The sequence below is a fragment of the Corvus kubaryi genome, unplaced genomic scaffold (assembly GCF_017639235.1).
Source record: "Corvus kubaryi isolate FWS band 111438036 unplaced genomic scaffold, C.kubaryi_AGA036_p1.0 37312, whole genome shotgun sequence".
NCBI lineage: Eukaryota > Metazoa > Chordata > Aves > Passeriformes > Corvidae > Corvus > Corvus kubaryi.
The window spans coordinates 2,720,064-2,733,217 of record NW_024581098.1 but is presented as its reverse complement, the minus strand read 5'-3'; the positions used below and the strand labels follow the sequence as shown (position 1 = coordinate 2,733,217).

General features: G+C 38.4%; 1 long non-coding RNA gene across 1 annotated transcript; it reads right to left on the bottom strand.

The window, feature by feature from the left end:
• Positions 1-1,144: 1,144 nt before the first annotated feature.
• On the bottom strand, positions 1,145-12,797 carry LOC121665173. The gene is made up of 3 exons (XR_006016260.1): positions 12,689-12,797; positions 11,919-12,011; positions 1,145-1,610 (listed from the first exon to the last, which is right to left on the bottom strand). It is a non-coding gene; the product is annotated as an uncharacterized LOC121665173 (long non-coding RNA).
• Positions 12,798-13,154: the final 357 nt, after the last annotated feature.

Below are 13,154 nucleotides of genomic sequence, written 5' to 3'. Positions count from 1 at the left end.
AACATGATTCTCATATTAAATCCAGAACACAGCACTGTACCAGATACTAAGAATAATATTTACTCTATCCCAGCCAGAACCAGGACATTGATATTGTGCTCTATTTCTGCCTAGCTTGTAATGAATCTATCTGGAGGGGAGGGATGCCATCCAGAAGGACATTGACAGGTTTGAGAGTTGGGCCTGTGCAAACCTCATGAAGTTCAAAAAAGCCAAGTGCAAAGTCCTGCACCTGGGTCAGGACAATCCCAAGCACAAATATGGGCTGGGTGGAGAATGGATTTAGAGCAGCCCAAAGGAGAAGGGCTGGGGGGTTTTGTTGGATGAGAGGCTGAACACGACCTGTTGACATGTGCTTACAGACCAGACAGCCAACCATGTCCTGGGCTGCATCAAAAGATGCATGACCATCAGGACAAGGGAGATGGTCCTGCCCTTCTACTTTGCCTTTGTGAGACCCCACCTGGAATTCTGTGTCCAGCTCTGAGGCCCTGAACACATGAATGATGTTGACCTGGAGCAAGTCCAGAGGAAAGCCGTGAAGATGATCAGAGGGCTGCAGCAGCTCTCCTATGAAGATAAGCGGAGAGATTTGGGGCTGTTCAGCCTGGAGAGAAGACTTTGGGAAGACCTTACAATAGCTGTCCATCACCTAAAGGGGGTCTGCGAGAGAGCTGGAGGGGAACTTTTCAGAAGGTCATGTAGTGATAGGGCAGGGAGGGAATGGCCTTAAGGTGAAGTAGGGTAGGTTTAGGATTAGTTGTTTGGAAGAAGTTCTTTACTATAAGGGTGTTGAGGCACTGGAGCAGGTTGCTCAGAAAGGTTGTAGACTACCTGTCCCTGGAGGTGTTCAAGACCAGGTTGGATGGGGTTCTGAGTAACAGAGTAGTGGAAGGTTCCTTACTCATGGCAGTGCAGTTGGAACTAGACAATCTTTAAGGCCCCTTCCGACCCAAAACTTTCTACAATTCCATGATTCTATAATTCTATGATTGATAGTATTTAACTTGTGGAGTTTTTTTCCATGCTTCACAAAAAAATCCCAATCTTGCCATTTGATTTGGAATGGATTGGCACAGGTCAATTAGAGATGAAGAATCACCATGCTTCTTGTCTATGTAAATGTTGACAAGACAGTCAGCAACATGTTGACAGTCAGCCATGTGCATTGTTAGAGAGAAATACCTAGGGTTTATTTATTTAAGGCTTTTTCTTACCTGCATTCAGCTTCTTGTAATGTATGAAGGCTGTTTTGTTTCTTCTAATTTTTAAACCCAAAGTAAATCCATAGAAAAACACTAGGTGTAATGAATGGGATAATTTATTAGCCTTGTATTATCAAAAAGTGACTTTCTTTTTGATAAAAGGTGAGTGACATGTGATGAGTCATTGCCTTTTATAATCTGAAACTTAGGTTTTGGTCCTTTTCCATGCCTTGATTAGCAAATGCATTTCCTTTATCACTTCAGCCCTTTTTCGTCTGTCACAGTGATAGACTCCTTTTGATCACTTAAAATATTACTTTTAAAAGAAAAGAAGAATATATCCAATAGGTCAATGCTGGCTTTGAAGATGCATTAGTCATGGTCAGATATTCTTGTTTCAGGGCACTACAGAAAATATAATATATAGAGTTACATTCAACATTCGCATTTCCCTCAGACCTCATCAGCATCCCTGCTCTTAAGCATGACTTTGATGTAGGTGCATTTGTTAGCTGCATATAGATAAGAATTAGTTTTAAGATTATTAATGAGTCTACAAAGACAGAATCATGGCAGGGAAAGACAGAAAACAGCCTGTCATCCTCCTCCCAGTGAAAGATTGTGTGGTTTCCAGGAGTGAAGTAACTTGGGTGAATCATATAATCAGTATTCACAGGGTCAGATGCAAATTTATGGTCCTTAAGTCCTCTCTAAATGCAAATACTGGGGCTAGAATCAGTACTCTGCTAAAGAATCAGATGCTGACAATTTCAGCATGTACTGAAATAGGCTTAGTTAAAAACAGTTTTAGTGGAATCAAGCTATGTCTTTAAAACTGATCTTCTTGTCACAGAATTTTAGTTTTTCTCTCTAATTTTATAGAAGCACAGAAATCCAGGAATAAAGAAGTTGGTACACTCAAAACTTCCTAGATATCCTTTCTGCAAGCACAACATGGGTACAGAAGAAGAAAAGATTATACAGACTTGTTCAATAAACCCCATGTTGTAGTCAAGATATGAAAATATGGTCTGTTAGGCAACACTGAACCCAATGCTGAACCAAATCACATCCATCTCTGATAATAAATTATGGATGCTTTCCAAAGCTCCTTGAAAGTTAGGCTGAAGGTCTACAGAATTGATCACCAAACATAAGCAGACACAGCAAAATCCAGCAACCACCCACTCTGCTGAAACAAAAATATGTTGTGGCAAACTGCCTCTTAGAGGTGTTAATGTGTAGATATATGATTGGGTGATCAGAGAGAACTGACCTTGAATAAAGGAGACTCTCTCAACCTACAGTTTATGCTCTTGAGGTTGGGATTTTCCCGTGACAGCCACTCCTTCAGTGAAGAAGAGGAGGAAAGTACCTCCAGCCATGTATGGCCTGGCCAAATTACACTATTTCTGTCACTTATAATCTGTGACATAGACACATTGGGGATAATACTGGCAAAACAGAGAGCCTAAAGCCAAAGAAGAGTGCATGGGGAAGGTGTGGAGGGAGACCACAAGAGAAAAACAGCTTTTGCTTCTTTTACAGTTAGATAATTCACTCCATCATTTTTTATTGAATCGTCTTTGGAACTGTTACCTTTCAAGTCTGCCTTAAAAATATTTGTGTTATGTGGCTTCTTGTTCTTCATCCATTATTATGTGTCAAGGTGTCTTAAGGAAGGCTTTCACCTAAATTGGTATGCAGCATTTGTATCCTATCATACACTACTTATCACACCGTTTAACAGTGAGAAAGAATAACACCTCTGTGCCAAAAGAAAAGGCTTTACAGACATCTCAAAAATCCTTCCTATAATCTTGCCACGCCAACGTTTGAAAAGCGGAAACAATTTAATGGTAATTAGGATGTAACACCCACAGCTTTGCATTGGTCAGCACAGAAATGATGTAGTCCAAGAGAAGACAAGCGGAGTGCAAGGAGAAGCATGTAGCATCTCTAAGCCAGCAGAAATCCCTATGCTTAACTTCCTTCCCAAGGGCTGTTTTTTCCTTAAGGATGCTAATACACAGTTTGTGAAGGGAAAAGGGCTTTATCAAGGTGTCAAATGGACAGCTATGTAATAAACTCTCTTTTCATGTACATACATATGCTACCCATCTCTCTTTTGTTAAAAAGTAGTGACCTGTTTTCGTCCAATTGTTTAAAGTGTACCTTTTGAAATTTACAACTAAGACTACTACTAAACCCAGAAATTTCAATGATATGCTGTAGATTATATTAGGTTTGAAATTTACATGAAAGTCTTGATATTTTGTCTTAAAATCCAAGGAAAAGATTAGCTTAATGGCAAAAAATACACTTTGAAATAGGTATTCTGCTCTTCACCAAAAAGGTTAGTTAATGAAACTGGAAAAATGAAAATCTGAAGGGAAGTGAAAACAAACTGAAAAAGATAGTGACACAGAACACAACAATACAAATGAATGAGGTGGGTAAAATCACATTGGAGATAATAAAAATGAAATTAGAGGAAAAGAGAGTTTAACAAGATATGGGCACAAAATGTCAAATGAAAAATGTAGACAAAACCAGAAGACAGGGTTGGAGATAATGATTGAAAATGGAGAAATGCAGAAGGATGTAAATGGTAACAATGTCAAATTGTAAATGCAAAGGAAGGAGTAGATAAAGAAATTTAAAAGGCTTATATCCCATGACATTAAAGTGAATAATTTAAATTACAATTTTAAAGAAACCCACAGGTATACACTACTGAAAAAAAGTAGGAAATGAACATTGTTATAAAAATAACTGTGTTCAGAAAGCTGACCTTATAATTTGTGTCTTCAGAAAGAGAGAGGTTGAAAAATGTAAAGAAATGAAACACATCTGTAAGTTTCCCTTCCACAAGTATAGCTAAGTTGTGATAAGCTTATGTTTATATATGATTTTGGCAATAAGACTTTTCTTACCAGCCCTTACATGAGAAACATTCTAAAGGAAAAGAAGGGATATGTATCACATTGTTAATAGTTTGATTTCAGATGAATTGTGCTTCTCAGCTTTTACATGACATGAAATGAATTTTGCAGTCCCAGAGTACTCAGGCACGGATGAATTCCAAATCATGTAATGTTTGTGGGACTGTGATAATTCATCACACTTGGGAAATCTATCCTTTTTTAAACTTAGGAGTGTAATAAAAGAAGGGAAGGAGACTATATCTAAGCTGCTGTGGCAGAGGGGTGTATTGCATGAATTTTGTAAAATATAGCCACTGTGTCTATGACTGGCAGTTATTTTGGATTTATTTATTCTAAGCTCAGAGAAAAACCAAAATCTCTCCCTAAAAGTTCCAACAAAGACTCATATGTGTCTATCTGTCATGAATAAGAGGAAAAAAAAGAAGGAATATTTTTTTTGCTGAAAATGGTATCTCATAAGCAGTAAGACCATGAAACAAAGAGTACACTGTTGCAACTGATCTTTGTCCTGTTTGGAATCCTGCATTTAATGTTATGAAAGCAAGATATGACTGAATCTGCCAGCATATGACTATCTTGTGATTCTGATATACAGCTGCTTCTGCCTAAACTTTGGAAAATCAATTAATCTCTAGTATGGTTTGATATGTCTGAAGAAACTCATGATTCATAAAATACTTCATCCATTAGCATTGATATACAGAAGTGATGAATTTTGGTTTTTCATTCACATTGTCATACTTTTCATATGTTCACTATAGAGAAGTAACTTTCTGTTTGGAAGCAAAATTCTAGAGCAAAACCTCAGAGAGATCCAAAACAAATGCGCAAACTTTTAAGAGTAGTATTTTCATATCTGCCTATCCCATTGGCCACCTTGAATTATTATTTATTTGGATCAATTTTTACATTTTAAGCTTCCTTCCAATAAGAGAGACAAATTAATCACATCAGTCACATATTTACATATAGAATTTAGAACAATTTTTCTGCTATAAAACTAGTAAAAGAATGGTGAAAAAATAAAGCTTTTTAAGCTACTCAGCAATATCCATATGATTTAAATCCATAATTCACTCATAAAGTTCTGCCATTGTTTACAATGCAGAGAGATGACTAAAACTTAGATTTGCTCACTATCTGCCTGTGTGACTTTCTGCTTTGAGAAAAAACAAGTGCATATCCTACTAATATGGAAATGTTCATTGGTTTATGCTATTGCTACAACATTGTCCAAAATTCTGAAGGAAAAAGAGGCTTATAATGTACATAAGTATACTGTAGCTCTAGTGTAGAGTAACTATAGTGTAGCTTCTCTACCTTAAGTTGCCAGAAACTGTAATTTAAAGCTCAATATCTTTTCTTAGCTATTATTTTGTACTCCTCCGAATTTTGTTGCAAGCTTCCATTGTGATACACAGAAATTTAGGCTTACTGCCAACCTTTAGTGAGTTCTATCAGTACACCTCTGGGTAATACTGAGGAAATGCCAAATAACTCTCAAACATTTTTTCTGCTTTAAGAGTGATCATCTTCTTCCACAAGATTGAAGGATGTACAACTCACAGGAAGAGACCTTGCCCATTTGTGCTTTTGAGCATAGACACAATTTGTTTTTAAAGCTCCAATTTCTTTGGTAATAGTGGAAGTGAAATAGCACTCGTTGTCTGTTCTCACTCTTGCTTTCTGCCAGGAACTAGAGAGGGTGTTATCAAAGGGTGAGTTAGACTGGCTTAAAGCCCATATTGTGGCCATGTAATGTGGAGCCTAAGACTTGCCTTCCTTGTTCATTAGAGTATTGTATGAATTTTGTAATATCTTACAGAATTTTTCCAATGAAGTCTTCAGGTTGTGTAGTGGTATCACAGCTGTACACTACTCTATCTGCATGGCACTGTATTCAACACACTGCATCAACCCTCAGGCTCCGATACCGCAGGATTTCTTGCACTGCAATTTAATGTATTCCCTTCTGGTTGCCTTGCTCTCCCAAAAAACCCCAACCAAAAACCAACCAACCAAACGAAAAAAAACCACCACAAAACCAAAACAAACCCCAAACCAAAAACCCCATAGATTTTATTGGTCTTTTAGCCCAGAGAGACAAGCCGCATATTTCTGAAATTTTCTTGTTTGAAATACTAAGGAGCCACTTACAGCTATCTCATATTAATACCAGTGTTGATATGTTCCTGCCTTTCATAAAGTGTTCTTTGAAAGCTAACCACCACCAATTTTGTTTTTAACAATGACATAAAGGAACACCAAAGAATAAAACCAAAAGGAACTACAAGAAGTGTAGAAATATGGGTGCATTTTTTACCTCAGCTAGGTCAAAAAGAAACCTGAACAGGCTCTCTGCAAAACTAGAAGCAAAAAGATGATTCAGTATATTAAAGCTCACAGCTGCTTCAGCATGTGGCAGGAGCAGTGGCTCACTTGCACCAAAAGACTATGCAAGACAGCACTGTATGGAAAGACTTGAGTATAAATGTTAGCAGTGGAATCTTTTCTGTGGCTCATCTAATGTAATGACATTTCAACATGCTTATACAGAAAAATCAATTTTTTTAGTAAGCCTTCTCCTGAAAATACATCATAATCTTAATTAATTCACTGCTCTATTCCAAGAATAGGCATATGAATGGCACAGACGTGGCAATAGTTTACAAATATAATGCCTCCAGGGAAACGCAAGCAGCGTCATGGAAAGCAGAAACGGTGAAGTCTGCTTTTTAGAACTACTTCCTTTGCTTCTTTTGCTAGTGTCAAATAAGCAGTGAGTTCCAACCACAGCATTTCCATGGCTGGAAATTTCATAACATTCCTCTTGGCAGTGGATTTCTGGATGTGTTTTTGAGAGATCAAACTGCATGCTCTCAGTGAAGGTACTAAGAAAGCCATTCTCATCCAACTGGCTGACATTTTTGTCTTTAAATTTTAGAAACTCAGCACATTAGGACTTGTTCTATCTGTCAAATTTAATTGTGTGTACTATAAGCAAAAATTACAGGATATTCAAACTCAGATATGATACGTATACATAAAAAGTGATTGCATAATTTTTGTGTCTTTGTGACAAAAATGAATTATGGCTTGCCAGAAGCTTGAAAAATAAGGAGATTAGGAGAAAAAAAAATTAAACTGCTTCATTCATCTACTTTCTCTTGTTTATCTGCATAGTTCTCTGTACTGAGCTAATAATAACATCTTCAGATTTCAAGATGTTTAAAGTTATCTAGTACATGTGAGCATAATTTAGCATGTAACACAAGAAATATTTTAATGATGCTATAAAATGCTAACCAATAAATTATTAAACAAAATATTTTTATGTTCTCCACACACTCTGTAGCATGTTTTTTAAGTATGCAAGCTGGTAGAAGGTTAAAGTGTCTTTGAGACAAGTATATCTACTCTTTAAAAGCAGGAGTTTGGTACTCCAAAGACGTAATAATCTCAAGGAAGAACTTTAAGTCTTATCCTCTGTTTTATATTTAGTAATTTGACTAGTGTCTGTAAAAATGAAAATCTTCTTATGGGTTAGTTTTTTGTTTCTTTAATTTCCAAGGCAATTATTTACCAACTCTTCAACAGTCATGCTAAAATTACCTATACAGTAAAAGAAAGGAAGAATGTCAAGGTTATATACAAATATATCTGAAATATTTGGAGGACAATCCAAATTTAGCATGAAGAGAACAACATCACGATGAGAAAAAATTTGTCCTTGAATTTTCCCTTTGAAAACTGGATATGAAGCAGGCTTAAATATTGCACTCAATATATTGCATTTTATGTTTCCTTTGAGCAGTTATCTTTACAGCACTAATAAAACCAGTGAAATAAAATGAGATTTTTTTTTATGTAAAATGCCCAAATCAGTGGGAGATGCTAATTAGTAACAACTAGGTGTTCAGTTCAGTTTTTTTCTCCTCTTTATTCTGGGTTTTCTTCATTACTTCCTTGCCTATATTTTTCCCTAGATTGTGGGTGATGTTGAATCTGGTAAATACAAAATTGTTATAGCCTAATTGTGAGATTCTTCTTAAGTTATGCCTCTATAATTAAATGATTTCACTATTCAAATGAATAACTGAACATAACCAGTAATAGTTTTCTCTTCCCTGTAGATGCCTGTGAGTCAATGAATTTGGAAGATTTTGAGAACTTGAGGTGCTCTTGCTAGTATTATGTACACGTGGAAGATTTTACGGTGCATGTTTAACTAGGCAGAAGTGAAGACTGGGTGGGATGCCACCCTCCTTCAGGCTTTAGCATTTTCTTCCTAAATGTATTGGCCCATTGCAGAGGAACAGAGCAAGTATTTCCTACCAATTCATTTGATTTGGGTGTGTTCTTGAGCACAATGACAGTTTATTGCCCACCTTTCTCCGCATCTGAGATTAATGAGACAGTTATTTGGATAACTCCAAAGGGGAGCACTGTGAAGAGCTGGGTGGTGCTGTGAAGGGAATGAGAGCAGCCTTTGCTGCAGGATGGTGTCCAACCGTGCTGTTCCTCATCACGAGGATGTGAATGTCACCAGAGTGTTGTTCTGTGGTACCGATCTGCCTCCAGCTCTGCTCGGTCTGCCTTGCATGCACTCTTGCATCCCACCTTATTGCTTGAGGAAATGCAGGTCTGGAAACCTTGCTCAGCACACATTTGAAATGGAGGAGCATGGAGGTAGGTCTGAGCACACTCTGTCAGGATGAACGATTTTCCTCAGTTTGAGGTTATATCTATTTTTTAATTGTGAGCCTGCAGTTCCCAAGGAGACAGTGATATATCTGAAAAGCAATAGACCAGGTGATATAACCTGGACTTCAGGAAAGCATACTTTGGCCACTTCAGGGATCTGCCTGGTAGTGAACAAGGGGAAAAAGCCCTGGATGGAAGAGGAGCCCAAGAAAGCTGGATGACATTCAAGGATCATTTCCAAGCTCAGGAGTGATGAATCCCAATGAAGAGGATATCAAGCAAAATGCTAGGAGTCCTGTGTAAATGAAAAAGGAGCTCCTGGACAAACTCAAACACAAAAAGAAAGTCTACAGGGGATAGAAGCAAAGGCAGGGAGCCTGGGAGGAATGCAAAAGAATCCTAGCAGCCAGGGATCACGTTAGCAAAGCTAAAGCCATAATAGTCCAGGGATATTGAGTGCAACAAGAAAATCTTCTATAGGTATGTTGGCGAAAAAGGGAAGACTAGGAAAAATGTGGTCCCTCACCAAAAGGAAATATGAGGCTTGGTTACCTGGCATATGGAGGAGGCTGAGGTAGTCCACGACTTTTTGCCTCAGTCTTCACCAGCAAATGCTCCAGCCACATTGCCTAAGTCACAGAAGGTAAAGGCAGGGACTGGGAGAATGTATCGGGTCCCATTGCAGGAGATCAGGTTTAAGACCGTGTAAGGAGCCAGAAGGTGCACAAGTCCATGGGACCTGATGAAACACATCTGTGGATCCTGAGGGTGCTCAGAACCATGAAAACGATCGGAGGGCTGGAGCAGCTTTCCTATGAAACCAGACTGAGAGACTTGGGATTATTCAGACTGGAGAAGAGAAGGTTCCAGGGAGGCCTTATAGCAACCTTCCAGCACCTAATAGTACTACAAAAAAGATGGAGAAGGAGTTTATACAAGGACATGTAGTGACAGGATATGGGATAATGGCTTCAAACTAAAAGAAGGTAGGTTTAGACTCGATACAAGGAAGAAATTCCTTGCTGTGAGGATGATGAGGTACTGGAACAGGTTGCTCAGAGACATTGTGGGTGACCCACCCCTGAAAATGTTCAAGGCCCAGTTGGACTGGACTTTGAACAACCAAGCCAAAACATGCTGTGATACTATGAAAACCTATGAATGATAGACTTAAAAAATCCATGATAAAAATTAATATTGGCTAAAGAAAAAGTCAAATTATTCTTCCAATGATAGGAGTAATCTTCTTCTTTTCTCTACACGGTTTTCAGGTAGTTAAGTATTTAGAGGCTGTTTTTGATAAATGAAAAACTTAGGTAATTTTCCCAGTGGCAGGGGGGGAGGTGGGGTGGGGAAGAAGACAGAACACACTTCTCTAAAACATCTGTTTTGGCAGATTTTGACATTCATAATACTTTGTGACAATTTGAGAATGACTGTACTGGCCAAAAAACCTACAGATCTTAGAGTAGCAAATTATTATCTTGTAGAGGCCTGATCTGGCCACAAGAGAGCATTGTAAATCCAAAGAAGACCAGCTTCAGCACAGTTCATGGGACACAAATGTGATGTTTTTCCCCCACTGCTGTCAGAAAGCTCAAAAAATTATGACTATGTTTATTGATGTTAACACCAGACAGATAATTAATTATTTAGGGTTTTTTTTCTGAGAAGTGAAAAGGTCACCTTCATTACACATAGCTTTGAAAAATACCGTGCATGATACTGCAGATCATGAAACATTAAAATGCAAGCAGTGATAGAGAATTTCAGAGCTCATATATTTGCTTTACGTGTCCTTCCAATTTTGAAATGCTTGCATTTCTACATTACTGAATGGTTTGTTTTAAGAAAAATATTATTAACAAACCCTACATTGAAAATGCAGAGGCTGAAGTCTTTTCTATTGTGTAAAGGAGATGAGAATTGCTGAAAAGAAAGACTGAGAGAGATTGCAAGGTATTATGTTTCAGCTTCAAGACAGAGTAGAAACCTAGTAAACAAAGGGTCAAGACCAGAAAAGCAGGAAAAAATGAAAATGAGGAAGAAAAAAATGAGAAGTTAAGCTCTAGGCAAGATATATTAGAAGGGTAGGCTAGAAGGCAGCATGAGAAACCTGATTTCCAGCTGCCCATCTGGGCATGCACCTGACTGCTCACTGCACATGTCTTTTTCTCCAAGCTTCTCCAGCAAGCAATGACCATATTCCACACCTGTGTATGGGAGTCACCTTGGGTCTGATCTCAGAAGCTCCTAAAAAGCCTTGACCAAACTGTCTGAGCAGTGAAGCATTCCTGGACCTTACCAGTTGAGCTGTGAGGCACCCCCTGATTGTACCAGGAGATCTTGCACGGTAGAGGTGGGAACAGTCAGAAACATCGGATGCCCGGTCAAGGTGGGAAACAAAGGATAAGCAATTCTGTATAGCCTTGGTAAATGACTCACCTGAATTCTAGCCTCATAGTGGAACAGTACCATTGTGAGTTCTGGTGGAACGGTACCATTGTTACTGCACTTTGAGAGAAAAGCCTAGTAGTTACTGACTTGGGTTACAGCCAGGATGGAAACTTACTGACAACCAAAGCCAATCATCCTGCGACCTTATAAACAGCCGTCCTAAGAGAGGCCCCTTGAGCTCTCCCGGACTGCTGCAGGCTGTGCCAGCACCTGTCTCTGAGTGGGATGCCTCTCAGAACTCACAAATTCTCAAGCTTGCAACACTTGAAGAACCATTGCTGAAAACGAGCCCTAAACTTATACCCATCCCCCTCACATTTCTCCACACTCCTCAAGGTGCAACTTGTTGGGAAAAACAAAGGGATTTGATGTGAGTGTTTCACTGAACCCAAGGGCAATTTTTGACAGTTACCTTTACACACACAGAAATAGGTATATACATAATTTTACCTTTGTGTGTGTGTGAATTGGTTATGGTATGAATGTTACTATCTCAAATCTATAGTTAAGATATTGCTATAATTATAGTAAACCCCATTGAATCACTTTGTAAATGTTAAAATACTCAATGATTAAGTACTGCTAAACCCTTTTTCACACTTACCTACATCCATATCCTTTGCACCCTTGCTCCATTTCGCATTCCTGGCTTCCATGTAAATCATTCCAAATTTGATCTTCCTTTGTATGCTTTACCCTGTGTAGTAAGTAACAGAGTAAATCTTGCCATCAAACTCTGTAAAGTTGCAATTTCATATTAAACCCTGATTTTACCAAGGTCTTTCACAGTGGTTTTTTTTAAGTGACCAAACCACTCATCAGAACAGGTGCCAGATCAGCTCTAACAGCTCTCCCTGGTTTAGCCTCGGGAAGTCCCATACCCTTCACACATTCTAGCTAATTCTGCATGATGAGGTTGCCAAGAGAGACTCGCCTTATTTGCTCTGCTTCCTTGGGTGTCAGTTCCAGATAGGGAGTTATTTCTTGTTTAAGACTGGAAAAAGAGCAACATCCTTTCTCCACATTGCCTTGCAATCCCCTTCTCTAATCCTGTGGCTCCGCACTGCCATGGAGAACTGTGACCATGTGCAGAATGGGGTTGCTCTCTGGGACCCATAGTGTCCTGCCTGGCCTTGCTGCGGAGATGCAGACATGCAACTGGGAAAATGGAAGACCAGTACAGTGGGACAAGCACTTCTGATCAGAATTTGTGCCAGAGATGTATCAACCTTTTGGGCAGGGATAAGGTGGCATAAAAAATAGGTTGAAATAATAATGGAAAAGATTTTAAAAATACAAAATTTTATGTATTATATCTGCCAGGTTAATCAAGTCTACTTAGAAGGGTTAACAGAAAGAAATTTCAATAAATACCTGCAAACATGCCAGATGCAGGGTCTTCCAGTGGTGATTCTTGCAAAAATATGTGTATACAAGCAGCTTGAGAGTTTTATCCAGATATCCAGAGTACAAACCTCCTAAACTCACTGAAAACAAACAGTGAAACACAGTGTGAATAAAAGGATGGTTCTGTGACATCAAAAATTTATGTCACTTCTGTAGAGATCATATTTTAGCCATCAGAGAGAGTAGATTAAAATAACCTGTAATTTACTTCATGCTTTATATCTCTTCCCTGCTGCCTGGCTTTAGCCCTATGGAAATACCTTGACAAGGAGAAACAGAAGGTATAGGACTGTAGAACTGGAGGTGAAAGTGAGAGAAACAACTATAATTATATGAAAAAGACAAGGTTATGCATTAAATTTCTTGATAATCTTTGTACCTGAACTTATAAGGAACATGAAATGAAACTAGTAATGAAATTATACTTGCCTTT